The following is a 15,275-nucleotide window of genomic DNA, read 5'->3' as shown; positions in this document are numbered from 1 at the left end:
GCCCTCTAATATGGTTGTTGCTAAGATCACTGCACAAGAAACAGAAAGTTTAATTTCTAGTTCAAATAATTACACAAGAAATAGAAAGTTTAATTTCTAGTTTAACAATCTCTTGAAATTTTGGTCCCTATTTCTAGTTTCAAGAAAGAACCACAACAAACCAAAATACAAAGGGTAACTTAAACCGCATTAGCATGAATGAAGATTGGTAATTGATGAGCAGATAATTTATACGTTTTTTGGCATTGTTTTTAGTATGTTTTTAATAGAATATAGTTACTTTTAGGAATGTTTTTATTAGTTTTTATGTTAAATTCATATTTCTGGACATTACTATGAGTTTGTGTGTTTTTCTGTGATTTCAGGTATTTTCTGGCTAAAATTGAGGGACTTGAGCAAAAATCAGATTCAGAGGTTGAAGAAGGACTGCTGATGCTGTTGGATTCTGACCTCCCTGCACTCAAAGTGGATTTTCTGGAGCTACAGAAATCCAAATGGCGAGCTTCCAATTGCGTTGGAAAGTAGACATCCAGGACTTTCCAGCAATATATAATAGTCCATACTTTGCCCGAGTTTAGACGATGCAAAAGGGCGTTGAAGACCAGTTCTACGCTGTAGTCTGGAGTTAAACGCCAGAAACACGTCACGAACTAGAAGAATTACATAAGTATTTCTATCTTTATTTTCTGTTTATTTATTATTATTATTCGAAAACTCCATAACCATTTGATATCCCCGTGACTGAGATTTACAAAATGACCATAGCTTGCTTCATACCAACAATCTCCGTGGGATCGACCCTTACTCACGTAAGATTTTATTACTTGGACGACCCAGTGCACTTGCTGGTTTGTTGTATCGAAGTTGTGACAAATTATGAATTAAGATTAGAGCACCAAGTTTTTGGAGCCATTACCAGGGATCACAATTTCGTGCACCAAGTTTTTGGCGCCGTTGCCGGGGATTGTTAGAGTTTGGACAACTGACAGTTCATCTTGTTGCTCAGATTAGGTAATTTTCTTTTTGTTTTATTTTCAAAAAAAAAAAATTTTCAAAAATCTTTCAAAAAAATTTTTCCTTTGTTTTCGAAAATTATTTTAAAATTTTTAAGAATGAATTCTAAAGTTTCAAAATGGTATGCTGAAGTTTGGCTAGCCATCAAGCTTTAGACTAACCTGGTATGATTCCTGGAATCTTGATTGAGGACTGTGAATTCATTGCTTCCTTTTCCCTATATGTTTTCAAAAAAATAAAAATACACAAAAATCCAAAAAAAAAAAATTTAATAAAATCATAAAAATCAAAAATATTTCATGTTGGTTGTTTGAGTCTTGAGTCAATTTTTAAGTTTGGTGTCAATTGCATGTTTTTATTTTTTCAAAAATATTTTCGAAAATTCATGCATTCATAGTATTCTTCATGATCTTCAAGTTGTTCTTGGTAAGTCTTCTTGTTTGATCTTCATATCTTCTTGTTTTGTGTCTTTTCTTGTTTTTCATATGCATTTTTAACTTGTTAGTGTCTAATTATTGAAAATCTCTAAGTTTGTTGTCTTGCATGTTTTTCTTTCATTGAAAATTTTCAAAAATAAGTCTTGATGTTCATCTTGATCTTCAAAGTGTTCTTGGTGTTCATCTTGACATTCATAGTGTTCTTGCATGCATTCATTGTTTTGATCTAAAAATTCTCATGCATTGAGTCTTTTTCATATTTTTCTCTTCATTAAAATTTCAAAAATCAAAAAAATATATTTCCCTTTTTCACTCATAAATTTTCGAAAATTTGGATTGAATTTTTCAAAAAATTTTAAAATTTAGTTGTTTCTTATGAGTCAAATCAAATTTTCAATTTGAAAATCCTATCTTTTTCAAAATCTTTCTTAAAAATCAAATCTTTTTCATTTTTCATATTTATTTTCGAAAATTTTAAAAATATTTTTCAAAAATATTTTTCTTAATTTTATATCATATTTTCGAAAATATCATCAACAATTAATGTTTTGGTTCAAAAATTTCAAGTTTGTTACTTGCTTGTTAAGAAAGATTCAAACTTTAAGTTCTAGAATCATATCTTGTAATTACTTGTGAGTCAAGTCATTAATTTTGATTTTTAAAATCAAATCTTTTTCAAAACTAATTTTAATCATATCTTTCTATCATATCTTTTTAAATCATATTTCTTTTTTCAAAAATTTGATTTTAAAATATCTTTTCTAACTTCTTATCTTCTTATCTTTTCAAAATTGATTTTCAAATATTTTTCAACTAACTAATTGACTTTTTGTTTCTTTCTTATCTTTTTCAAAACTACCTAACCAACTATCCCTCTCTAATTTTCGAAAATACCTCCCTCTTTTTCAAAAATTCTTTTTAATTAATTAATTGTTTCAATTTTTAATTTTAATTTTAATTTTATATTAATTTTCGAAAATCATTAACTCTTTTTCAAAATTAATTTTCGAAATTCCCTCTCCCTCATCTTCTTCTATTTATTTAATTACTTACTAACACCTCTCTTCATCTCATATCTCTGCTCTCCTCACCCTTGTGTTTGGATTCTCCTCCCTTTTCTTTCCTTACATTACATTCTTTTCTTCTTCTACTCACACAAAGGAATCTCTATACTGTGACATAGAGGATTCCATATTTTCTTTGTTATTCCCTCCTTTGTCATATGAGCAGGAGCAAGGACAAGAACATTCTTGTTAAAGCAGATCCTGAACCTGAAAGGACTCTAAAAAGGAAACTAAGAGAAGCTAAAATACAACAATCCAGAGACAACCTTACAGGAATTTTCAAACAGGAAGAGGAGATGGCAGCCGAAAATAATAATAATGCAAGGAGGATGTTTGGTGGCTTTACTTCACCTAATTCCAATTTACATGGAAGAAGCATCTCCATCCCTACCATTGGAGCAAACAATTTTGAGCTGAAACCTCAATTAGTTTCTCTGATGCAGTAGAACTGCAAGTTTCATGGACTTTCATCTGAAGATCCTTTTCAGTTCTTAACTGAATTCTTACAGATCTGTGATACTGTTAAGACCAATGGGGTTGATCCCGAGGTCTACAGGCTTATGCTTTTCCCGTTTGCTGTAAGAGACATAGCTAGAGTATGGTTGGATTATCAACCCAAAGATAGCCTGAACTCTTGGGATAAGCTGGTCACGGCTTTCTTAGCCAAGTTCTTTCCTCCTCAAAAGCTTAGTAAGCTTAGAGTGGATGTTCAAACCTTCAGACAGAAAGAAGGAGAATCCATCTATGAAGCTTGAGAGAGGTACAAGCAACTGACCAAAAAGTGTCCTTCTGACATGCTTTCAGAATGGACCATTCTGGATATATTCTATGATGGTCTGTCTGAGTTATCAAAGATTTCAATGGACCATTCTGCAGGTGGATCCATTCACCTAAAGAAAACGCCTGCAGAAGCTCAAGAACTTATTGACATGGTTGCTAATTACCAGTTCATGTACACTTCTGAGAGGAATCCTGTAAGTAATGGGACGCCTCAGAAGAAGGGAGTTCTTGAAATTAATACTCTGAATGCTATATTGGCTCAGAATAAAATATTGACTCAGCAAGTCAATATGATTTCTCAGAGTCTGAATGGAATGCAAGCTGCATCCAACAGTACTCAAGGGGCATCTTCTGAAGAAGAAGCTTATGATCCTGAGAACCCTGCAATAGCAGAGGTGAATTACATGGTTGAACCCTATGGAAACACCTATAATCCCTCATGGAGAAATCACCCAAATCTTTCATGGAAGGATCAACAAAAGCCTCAACAAGGCTTTAATAATGGTGGAAGAAATAGGTTTAGCAATAGCAAGCCTTTTCCATCATCCACTCAGCAAAAGACAGAGAGTTCTGAGCAGAATCCATCTAGCTTAGCAAATTTAGTCTCTGATCTATCTAAGGCCATTGTGAGTTTCATGAATGAAACAAGGTCTTCCATTAGAAATTTGGAAGCACAAGTGGGCCAGCTGAGTAAAGGAATCACTGAAACCCCTCCTAGTACTCTCCCAAGCAATACAGAAGAAAACCCAAAAGGAGAGTGTAAGGCCATTGAATTAATCACCATGGCTGAACCTACAAGGGAGGGAGAGGACATGAATCCCAGTGAGGAAGACCTCCTAGGACGTCCAGTGATCAACAAGGAGTTTTCCTCTGAGGAACCAAAGGAATCTGAGACTCATCTAGAGACCATAGAGATTCCATTGAACCTCCTTGTGCCATTCATGAGCTCTGATGAGTATTCTTCTTCTGAAGAGAATGAAGATGTTACTGAAGAGCAAGTTGCCAAGTACCTTGGTGCTATCATGAAGCTGAATGCCAAATTATTTGGTAATGAGACTTGGGAAGATGAACCTCCCTTGGTCACCAATGAACTGAGTGATCTGGATCAACTGAGATTGCCTCAAAAGAAATAGGATCCGGAAAAATTCTTAATACCTTGTACCATAGGCACCATGACCTTTGAGAAGGCTCTATGTGACCTTGGGTCATGGATAAACCTCATGCCACTCTCTGTAATGGAGAAACTGAGAATCTTTGAGGTGCAAGCTGCCAGAATCTCACTAGAGATGGCAGACAATTCCAGAAAACAGGCTTATGGACAAGTAGAGGACATGTTAGTAAAGGTTGAAGGTCTTTACATCCCTGCTGATTTCATAATCCTAGATACTGGGAAGGAAGAGGATGAATCCATCATCCTTGGAAGACCCTTCCTAGCCACAGCAAGAGTTGTGATTGATGTAGACAGAGGAGAATTGATCCTTCAACTGAATGAGGACAACCTTATGTTTAAAACTCAAGGATCTCCTTCTGTAACCATGGAGAGAAAGCATGAAAAGCTTCTCTCACTACAGAGTCAAATAAAGCCCCCACAATCAAACTCTAAATTTGGTGTTGGGAGGCCTCATCCAAACTCTAAGTTTGGTGTTGGGAGTCTATAAAATTGACCTGATCACCTGTGTGGCTCCATGAGAGCCCACTGTCAAGCTATTGACATTAAAGAAGTGCTTGTTAGGAGGCAACCCAATGTTATTTAATCATTTTTATTTTATTTTCTCTTTGTTATTTCATGTTTTATTAGGTTGATGATCATGTGGAGTCACAAAAACTACTGAAAAATTAAAAACAGAATGAAAAATAGCATTAAAAATAGAACACCCTGGAGGAAGAGCCTACTGGCGTTTAAACGCCAGTAAGGAGCATCTAGCTGGCGTTTAACGCCATAACAGAGCATGAAACTGGCGTTAAATGGCAGAAACAAGCAGTAGTCTGGCATTTAAACGCCAGGATTGCACCCAGAGGAAAGCTGGCGCTGAACGCCAGAAACATGCTGCATCTGGGCGCTGAACGCCCAGAACAAGCACCAATTCGGCATTTAAACGCCAGAATTGCATGCAAAGGCATTTTACATGCCTCAATGGTGCAGGGATGTAAATCCTTGACACCTCAGGATCTGTGGACCCCACAGGATCATCTCAGCATCTGTGGATCCCACAAGATCCCCACCTACCTCCACTCATACTCTTCACCACTCACATCCATCCACTCTTCCCCATAAACCTACCTCATAAACCCCACCTACCTTCAAAATTCAAAATCACTTTCCCAGTCAAACCCACCCCATATGGCCGAACCTTAACCCCCCTCCCTCCACTATATAAACCCCTCCATTCTTCTTCATTTTCACACAACACAACTCTCTCTCCCTCTCCTCCATTTCTTCTTCTTCTTCTTTTCTTTCTTCTCTTGCTCGAGGGCGAGCAATATCCTAAGTTTGGTGTGGTAAAAGCATAAGCTTTTTGTTTTTCCATTACCATAGATGGCACTTAAGACCGGAGAATCCTCTAGAAAAGGGAAAGGGAAGACAAAAGCTTCCACCTCCGATTCATGGGAGATGGAAAGATTCATCTCCAAAGCCCATCAAGACCACTTCTATGATGTTGTGGCCAAGAAGAAGGTGATCCCCGAGGTCCCCTTCAAACTCAAGAAAAATGAGTATCCAGAGATCCGACATGAGATCCAAAGAAGAGGTTAGGAAGTTCTAACAAACCCCATCCAACAAGTTGGAATTCTAATGGTTCAAGAGTTCTATGCTTATGTATGGATCACTAGGAACCATGATCAAAGTAAGAACCTGAACCCAAAGAATTATCTCACCATGGTTCGGGGGAAATACTTAGATTTTAGTTCGAAAAATGTGAGGTTGGCGTTCAACTTGCCAATGATGGAAGAGAACGCACGCCCTTACACAAGGAGAGTCAACTTTGATCAAAGGTTGGACCAAGTCCTCATGGACATATGTGTGGAAGGAGCTCAATGGAAGATTGACTCAAAAGGCAAATCGGTTCAACTGAGAAGACTGGACCTTAAGCCTGTAGCTAGAGGATGGTTGGAGTTCATTCAACGCTCAATCATTCCCACTAGCAACCGGTCTGAAGTTACTATAGACCGGGCCATTATGATCCATAGCATCATGATTGGAGAAGAGGTGGAGGTTCATGAGATTATACCTCAAGAACTCTACAAGGTGGCTGACAAGTCCTCCACTATGGCAAGGTTAGCTTTTCCTCACCTCATTTGCCATCTATGCAATTCGGCTGGAATTGACATAGAGGGAGATATCCTCATTGATGAGGACAAGCCCATCACTAAGAAAAGGATGGAGCAAACAAGAGAGCCTATTCATGGATCTCAAGAGACGCATGAAGAAGCTCATCACCAAGAAATCCCTGAGATGCCTCAAGGGATGCACTTTCCTCCACAGAATTTTTGGGAGCAAATCAACACCTCCCTAGGAGAACTGAGTTCCAACATGGGACAACTAAGGGTGGAACATCAAGAGCACTCCATCATCCTTCATGAAATTAGAAAAGATCAAAGAGCTATGAGGGAGGAGCAATAAAGACAGGAAGAGACATAGAAGAGCTCAAGGAAATCATTAGTTCCTCAAGAAGAAAACGCCACCATCACTAAGGTGGACTCATTCCTTGTTCTCAAATTTTCTGTTTTTCATTTTCTTTATGTTAAGTGCTTATCTATGTTAGTGTCTTATTACATGATCATTAGTATTTAGTAACTTTGTCTTAAAGTTATGAATATCCTATGAATCCATCACCTCTCTTAAATGGAAAAATGTTTTTAATTCAAAAGAACAAGAAGTACATGAGTTTAGAATTTATCCTTGAACTTAGTTTAATTATATTGATGTGGTGACAATACTTTTTGTTTTCTGAATGAATGCTTGAACAGTGCATATATCTTTTGAAGTTGTTATTTATGAATGTTAAATATGTTGGCTCTTGAAAGAATGATGACAAGGAGACATGTTATTTGATAATCTGAAAAATCATAAAAATGATTCTTGAAGAAAGAAAAAGCAGTGAATACAAAGCTTGCAGAAAAAAAATTTAGAAAAAGAAAAAGCAAGCAGAAAAAGCCAAAAGCTCTTAAAACCAAAAGGCAAGAGCAAAAAGCCAATAACCTTTAAAACCAAAAGGCAAGGGTAAATAAAAAGGATCCTAAGGCTTTGAGCATCAGTGGATAGGAGGGCCTAAAGGAATAAAATCCTGGCCTAAGCGGCTAAACCAAGCTGTCCCTAACCATGTGCTTGTGGCGTGAAGGTGTCAAGTGAAAACTTGAGACTGAGCGGTTAAAGTCAAGGTCCAAAGCAAAAAAAATAGTGTGCTTAAGAACCCTGGACACCCAGTTATGTGTCTGTGGCATTTATGTATCCGGTGGTAATACTGGAAAATAAAGTGCTTAGGGCCACGGCCAAGACTCATAAAGTAGCTGTGTTCAAGAATCAACATATTGAACTAGGAGAATCAATAACACTATCTGAACTCTGAGTTCCTATAGATGCCAATCATTCTGAACCTCAATGGATAAAGTGAGATGCCAAAACTATTCAAGAGGCAAAAAGCTATAAGTCCCACTCATCTAATTGGAGCTATGTTTCATTGATATTTTGGAATTTATAGTATATTCTCTTTTTTTTATCCTATTTGATTTTCAGTTTCTTGGGAACAAGCAACAATTTAAGTTTGGTGTTGTGATAAGCGGATAATTTATACGCTTTTTGGCATTGTTTTTAGTATATTTTTAATAGAATCTAGTTACTTTTAGGGATGTTTTTATTAGTTTTTATGTTAAATTCACATTTCTGGACTTTACTATGATTTTGTGTATTTTTCTGTGATTTCAGGTATTTTCTGGCTGAAATTGAGGGACTTGAGCAAAAATCAGATTCAGAGGTTGAAGAAAGACTGCTGATGCTGTTGGATTCTGACCTCCCTGCACTCAAAGTGGATTTTCTGGAGCTACAAAACTCCAAATGGCGCGCTTCTAATTGCGTTGGAAAGTAGACATCCAGGACTTTTCAGCAATATATAATAGTCCATACTTTGCCCGAGTTTAGACGACGAAAAAGGGCGTTGAACGCCAGTTCTATGCTGCAGTCTCGAGTTAAATGCCAGAAACACGTCAGGAACCAGAGTTGAACGCCAAAAACACGTTACAACTTGGCGTTCAACTCCAAAAGAAGCCTCTGCACGTATAGACTTCAAGCTCAGCCCAAGCACACACCAAGTGGGCCCCGGAAGTGGATTTATGCATCAATTACTTACTTCTGTAAACCCTAGTAGCTAGTTTAGTATAAATAGGACTTTTTATTTAGATCTTCGGATCATCTTTGATTAGTTTTATGCTATCTTAGACGTTTGGGGGCTGGCCATTCGGCCATGCCTGAACCTTTCACTTATGTATTTTTCAACGGTAGAGTTTCGGCACTCCAAAGATTAAGGTGTGGAGCTCTGCTGTTCCTCATGTTTTAATGCAAAGTACCACTGTTTTATATTCAATTCAACTTATTCTGCTTCTAAGATATCCATTCGCACCCAAGAACATGATGAATGTGATGATTATGTGATGCTCATCATCATTCTCACTTCTGAACGCGTGCCTGACAAACACTTCCATTCTACATGCAAACAAGCTAGACTGAGTATCTCTTAGATATCTAATACAGGGGACCGAGTTCGAGATATTAGAATCTTCGTGGTATAAGTTGGAACCCATGGATGGCCATTCCTGAGATCCGGAAAGTCTAAACCTTGTCTGTGGTATTCCGAGTAGGATCTGGGAAGGGATGGCTGTGACGAACTTCAAACTCGCGACTGCTGGGCGTAGTGACAGACACAAAAAGAGGGTGAATCCTATTCCAGTATGATCGAGAACCTCCAGATGATTAGCCGTGCCGTGACAGAGCATTTGGACCTTTTTCACAGAGAGGATGGGATGTAGCCATTGACAACGGTGATGCCCTACATAAAGCTTGCCATGGAAAGGAGTAGGAATGATTGGATGAAGACAGCAGGAAAGCAGAGGTTCAGAGGAACGAAAGCATCTTTATACACTTATCTGAAATTCTCACTAATAAATTACATAAGTATTTCTATCTTTATTTTCTATTTATTTATTATTATTATTCAAAAACTCCATAACCATTTGATATCCGCCTGACTGAGATTTACAAGATGACCATAGCTTGCTTCTTACCAACAATCTCCGTGGGATCGACCCTTACTCACGTAAAGTTTTATTACTTGGACGACCCAGTGCACTTGCTGGTTAGTTGTATCGAAGTTGTGACAAATTATGAATTAAGATTAGAGCACCAAGTTTTTGGAGCCATTACCAGGGATCACAATTTCGTGCACCAATAATTCCCTTAGAGACAAAGAATATGCATTAAATTAGCTAGTCAACATCCATGCTTAGCTAATCACTACTGAGTCCCATATTCTCATAGTTAAGCACGTTTATATCATACAAATTGACTGTCCTATCAAATCAAACACAAAGTAGCTTGGAATGAAGTCACCAAATGATCTATCTCAATGCAGCCAGAAACTGAATCACATACTCTTATGTAATAAGTTTCAAAAAAAATAAAATAAAAAATTAAGATCATCAAGCAGAGATTAAACCACCAATTTAGAAGCACACTAGAAGCTGATATACAAAAGTACCAATTTAGATACATTAACCATCACACACACATAAAAACAAACACATGGTGCTCAAAACACAATAAGATACAATTCCTGTCTCTCAAAACCCTAACAATCATATAATTAAGATGTCATGCCTAAACCTTAATTATTAATCAATTTGAACCAGCAACAGAAGAACAAATAGTAATTAATTATATTGTTATACCGCAAAAATAAAATAAAAAATTAAAGAAGGGACAAGAGAAAGGATGAGAGAGATCTATAGTACTTACAGAAGAATAGAGGAAGCAGGGGAGAGTTGTGCTTGTTCTGTTTGTGATGGCTTGGATTTAGAGATCTTTAATAGAGAGATGTCATCGGAGAAGACGCTGAAGATTTTGGCAGAGAAGGCGCAGAGCTAGGATGGAAAGGAGAGGAAGCTGGAGGTGACATCACCGGAGAAGATTACCACGGGAAGAGATATCGCCGAAGGAGGTCGTTGCTGGTGGAGATGTCACCGGAGATGATCCGAGATCAGAAAGAAGATCCGCAATCGTCGCACAACGGGGAAACAACGTGTGTGTGGCTTGGAATCTTCGATTCTGTTGAAGAGAAGCAATGGTGGAGGGTGAAAGAGGCGGTATAGCGATGGATTGAACAGGAGGAAGAGGGAGATATAGAAGGGAGATTCAGTGAGCCATCGTATGCATATGTATAGTGTTTCAGTTAGGGATTGCATTTTTCATTTTATATACGTATGATAAAGGTGGTTCAAAACCGCCATAATCACCAAAACCGCCACCAAACACATAGTCAATTATGGCAACAACTAAAAGTGCCATTATGTCTGAATATTATGGCGGTTCTTCAAAACCGCCGCCGTAATATAAATGCCATTTTAAACCTCCTTTTTTGTAGTGTTGCAATGATAACTGGGAGCTTCTGATTATCCTCAAGGTAAGTATACTTGAGGTGGGGTGGAAGGGGCTTTAATTTCAATTTCTGCTCATGGCTAGGCACTTGATCATCTGGAGCCAGTGATGATTGTAATGTGTCTTCATCTTGTCCAGGGGGTGTCCCCACACTTGCATCTTGCTCCGTGTAGCTCTCTTCTACTTCCTCCTGGTGAATTGCAGCTACTGTCTCATCAATGATGTCGCACTAGAAGATAGAATGATCTTCAGGGGGTGCTTCATAGCTTTATCCAGATTGAAGCTCACTGCTCTGCCATCTATCTCAAAGGAGTAAGTTCCTGAGAAGGCATCCAGCTTGAATTTTGAAGTCTTCAGGAATGGTCTTCCAAGCAGGATGGATGATGGTCTTCCTGAGTCATTAAGGGGCATTTCCAAAATATAGAAGTCAATAGGAAATGTGATCCCCTTAATGCTCACCAGCATGTCTTCAGCAATTCCAACCACAGAGATAATGCTTTTATCTGCTAAAACAAAACGAGCTACCGACCTTTTTAAGGGAGGGAGCCTCAAAGCATCATATACAGACAATGGCATTATACTAACACACACTCCTAAATCACACATACATTCAGGAAATTTCACACCACCTATAGTAATAGTAACCATGCATGTACCTGGGTCACTACATTTTTCAGGTATATCACCTACTAATGCAGAAATGGAACTACCTAGAGGAATAGTTTTTAAATTCTGTAATTTATCTTTATGCATGCACAAATCCTTTAGAAATTTAGCATATTTAGGTACTTGCTGAATGACATCAAAAAGTGGAATTGTTACCTCAACCTTTTTGAATATTTCTACCATTTTAGGGTCTAGTTCCATCTGCTTTCTGGATTTCCTAGCAAGGTGTGGAAATGAGATAGGAATGGCGCCACTTGTAGCTTCTGCATCCCTTGGTGCTCTATTCCTTGGCCGTGCTGCTTCTTCTTCAACCAAGTCTTGTACTACATCCTCTTCTTCAGCATCCTCTGCCTCCACAACGCCTTCAACTTGTATGTTTTCCTTTGAGCTTGGCTCTTCATGGTTCTTCTTTTGTAGTGTGGTTTCGGACCTCAAAGTGATGGCATTGATGCCACCCTTGGGGTTGGGTATAGGTTGAGAAGGAATTGTACTGGAGCTTGAAGGTTGAGTGTTGGAGGTACTCGACGATCCCATCTGAGAGACGAGAGCTTATATAGCAGAAGTCAGACCAGTAAGTGTGTTTTCCATGGTTGTTTGTCTTTGTACAAGAGAGTGAAGCAACTCGACATTGGGAGAAGAAGATGGGTAAGTAATTTGAGGGACCTGCTGTTGGTTATTCTGAAGCGCTTGGGACTGCCTTTGGTAAGGTGCTCTATAAGGCTGGTTTTGATTCTGCTGTCTGTTGTTGTTCCACCTCTGATTTCCATTATTGTCTCTGCCTCCTCTGTTGTAGTTGTCCCTCCATCCTTTGTTGAAATTATCTCTCCATCCCTGGTTGGGGTTGTCATGCCAACCTTGATTATGGTTTCCACCTTGGTTGTAATTTCCACCTTGTTGATTGTATCCTTGATTCGGGCGGTCATAGAAATTATGAGTAGCTGCCAAAGTGTTGTTTTCTTGTTGGAGCTGCGGGCACTCATCAGTGTAATAAGTGTAATCAGCATATACCGCATACTCTTTGAGGAACTAACTATTAACTTTGTTGTGGTGAGGGAGACTGATGTTGTTGTTGATTCAGCTGTATCTGCTTCAATAAGTTAGTCATTTCACATATAGCCTGTGTGAAAGCAGTAGTCTCACTACTAGAAGAAACCTCCGCAACAGTTTTAGGGTGGTTGTTCCTGTGCCTGTGATTCCGAGTGGACTCAGCTAGGTCACTGATCAGTTGCTACGCTTCATCTGCAGTCTTGTACTTTTTCAGAAAACCATTACTTGCACCATCCAATGTTGTCTTATCCCGAGGCTTCATGCCTTGAGTGAAGTAGGTGATCAACACTAACCTGTCAATCATGTGGTGGGGCATGCGTCCAGAAGATTCTTGAAGCGCTCCCAGTACTCATAAAGAGTCTCTGATTTGCCTTGAATAATGCAAGAGATCTCTTTCCTTAGTCTATCTGTAACTTCAGCTAGAAAGTATTTTTCCAGGAATTCTCTCCTGAGCATATCCCAGTTAGTAACGGTCGCTTCAGGTTGATTGTAGTAACACTCCCTCGCCTTTCCCTCAAGAGAAAATGGGAAAGCAGTTAGCAAAATAGAAGTTTCATCTGCACCATGACGCCTAACAGTAGAACAGGCTGTCTTAAAATCCCTTAGGTGCTTGATAGGCTCCTGAGCATGTAAGCCATGAAACTTAGGCATCAAGTTGATTAATGCAGTCTTCAGTTCAAAATCTACAGCCATATTTGGATGACGCACTTGATACGGTTGCAGAGTAAAGTCTGGAGCTCTAGCTTCCTGGAGAGTGATCCTCCTGGGCTCCGCCATATTACCTACGCCTAAATCAACCGAATTAGTAGAAAAGGAGCTTGTTTCTTCCTCAGATGGCGCTTCAGATTCGCCTTCAGATGAGACTGTGAATCGATAACAACCACTTCACCACCCTCAGAGGCTAGCCTACGCCGAGCTCGCCTAATACGTGAAAGAGTTCTTTCAATTTCAGGATCAAATGCGGCTAAGCTCGGATTAGGCAACGAACACATCATTCAATGAAAGAAACATACAGCTCATGGTAATAAAATAAAATCAAATACGCGAAAATTAAAAATATGTACACTAATTAATAATTTAGCACACAATTGCAACTCCCCGGCAACGGTGCCAAAAATTGATGGAGGGCAGAAATTGGCCCATTAAGAAATCAATATAGAAATACGTTGCGAGTTCTTAACCAGCAAAAATCCGCTCATCAATTTAGAAAGGTTGTCACAAAATTAGAATAAAAATACTGGGAGTATGAATCCTAGGTCGTCTCCTAACGAGTTGACAAAAGGGTGCTATCTTATTAATCAAGGGTTTTCCGAGAATTTTTGAGAGTTGAATAACAGGAAATAAATAATTGTAAATTAATGCAATGAAAATTAAAAGAGATTTATATATTCTAATTAAAAAGCCTTGACTGGGGGAATGATTAATTGGAAGTTCTGTCCTTGTTGGAATTCTCTCAAATGTAGTATAAAGAGGTTGTTATTTTCACTTAGTTAACCCTTAATAAATAAAGGAAAGTCAAGTAATTGAGCTAACTCTTATTCGCAAATCCTAGTCCTCTCCCTTGGGAAGGTCTAGCATTAGTAAATAGAGAATTAGCCAACAACTTTCAATTTAACTAATCACTTGAGCATTCCAACTCTAATGTCTCCATTTAATCAACCCCCAAGTCAAGTTGGGAGTCTACTCCATTGACATGAATATAACTTGCACAGAACTAAAAAGGGAATAAAAGGAAGACATGATAAATAATAACTGAGAATTAATTAAAGGTAAAAATAATCCTTTGCATTAATAAATTCTAAAAATAATCCAATTGTAACTCTGAACAAAGATTAAGGATATGGAAGAGTAAGGGGATAAAAAAACAAACTGGGATAATAGCAACTTCAATGGAGGTAATGACTCTTCTCAATATCCAAAGCAAAAGCAAAAAACTAAAAATATGAATGTGAAAGAAAACCTAGAGGAAGAGTAATTTCTCTCTAAGATTTTGATCTAAAACTAAAACTACGCTAATGAGAATGTATCTTGAGTCTCTGTTCGTTTCCTGGCTCTAGTCTGTGTTTTTGGGCCGGAAACTGGGTCCAAACTCGGCCCGAAATCGCCCCCAGTATTTTCTGCAGATCGCGCAAGTCACGCGTACGCGTCACTGGTCATCTTCACGTGTCATGCGTACGCGTCAAGCACGCGCACGCGTCGTCTAGCAGAACTTCAATCCACGCGTACACGTCAGGTACGCGCACGCGTCACTGTAAAAATCTCCAGATCACGCGCACGCGTGAGCTATGCGTGCGCGTCGATGCTCGCTGGTTGTCTCCTTTATTTCTTGTGCTACTTCCATTTCTGCAAGCTTCTTCTCCATCTTCTAAGCCATTCTTGCCTTGCAAAGCCTGAAACACTGAACACACAGATCACGGCATCGAATGGCATAAAGGGGAATTAAAATATATAAATTAAAGGCTTAGGAAACAAGTTTTCAATCATAGAACAAAACTAGGAAGAAATTGTAAAATCATGCAAATCATATGAATAAGTGGGTAAGGACTTGATAAAAACCACCCAATTGAGCACAAGATAAACCATAAAATAGTGGTCTATCAACGGCTTACCTCTAGAATCCCTCCT

At 38.5% G+C, this 15,275-nt stretch overlaps 1 non-coding gene across 1 annotated transcript; it reads right to left on the bottom strand.

Moving 5' to 3' along the window:
• Positions 1-3,207: 3,207 nt before the first annotated feature.
• On the bottom strand, positions 3,208-3,315 carry LOC148552795 (small nucleolar RNA R71). Its single transcript, XR_015893852.1, has one exon. It is a non-coding gene; the product is annotated as a small nucleolar RNA R71 (small nucleolar RNA).
• Between the last annotated feature and the right edge of the window lie 11,960 nt (positions 3,316-15,275).

Source organism: Arachis ipaensis, chromosome B7 (genome assembly GCF_059453495.1).
Source record: "Arachis ipaensis isolate K30076 ecotype BB chromosome B7, ASM5945349v1, whole genome shotgun sequence".
Classification (NCBI taxonomy): domain Eukaryota; kingdom Viridiplantae; phylum Streptophyta; class Magnoliopsida; order Fabales; family Fabaceae; genus Arachis; species Arachis ipaensis.
This window is presented reverse-complemented; position numbering and strand designations above follow the sequence as displayed.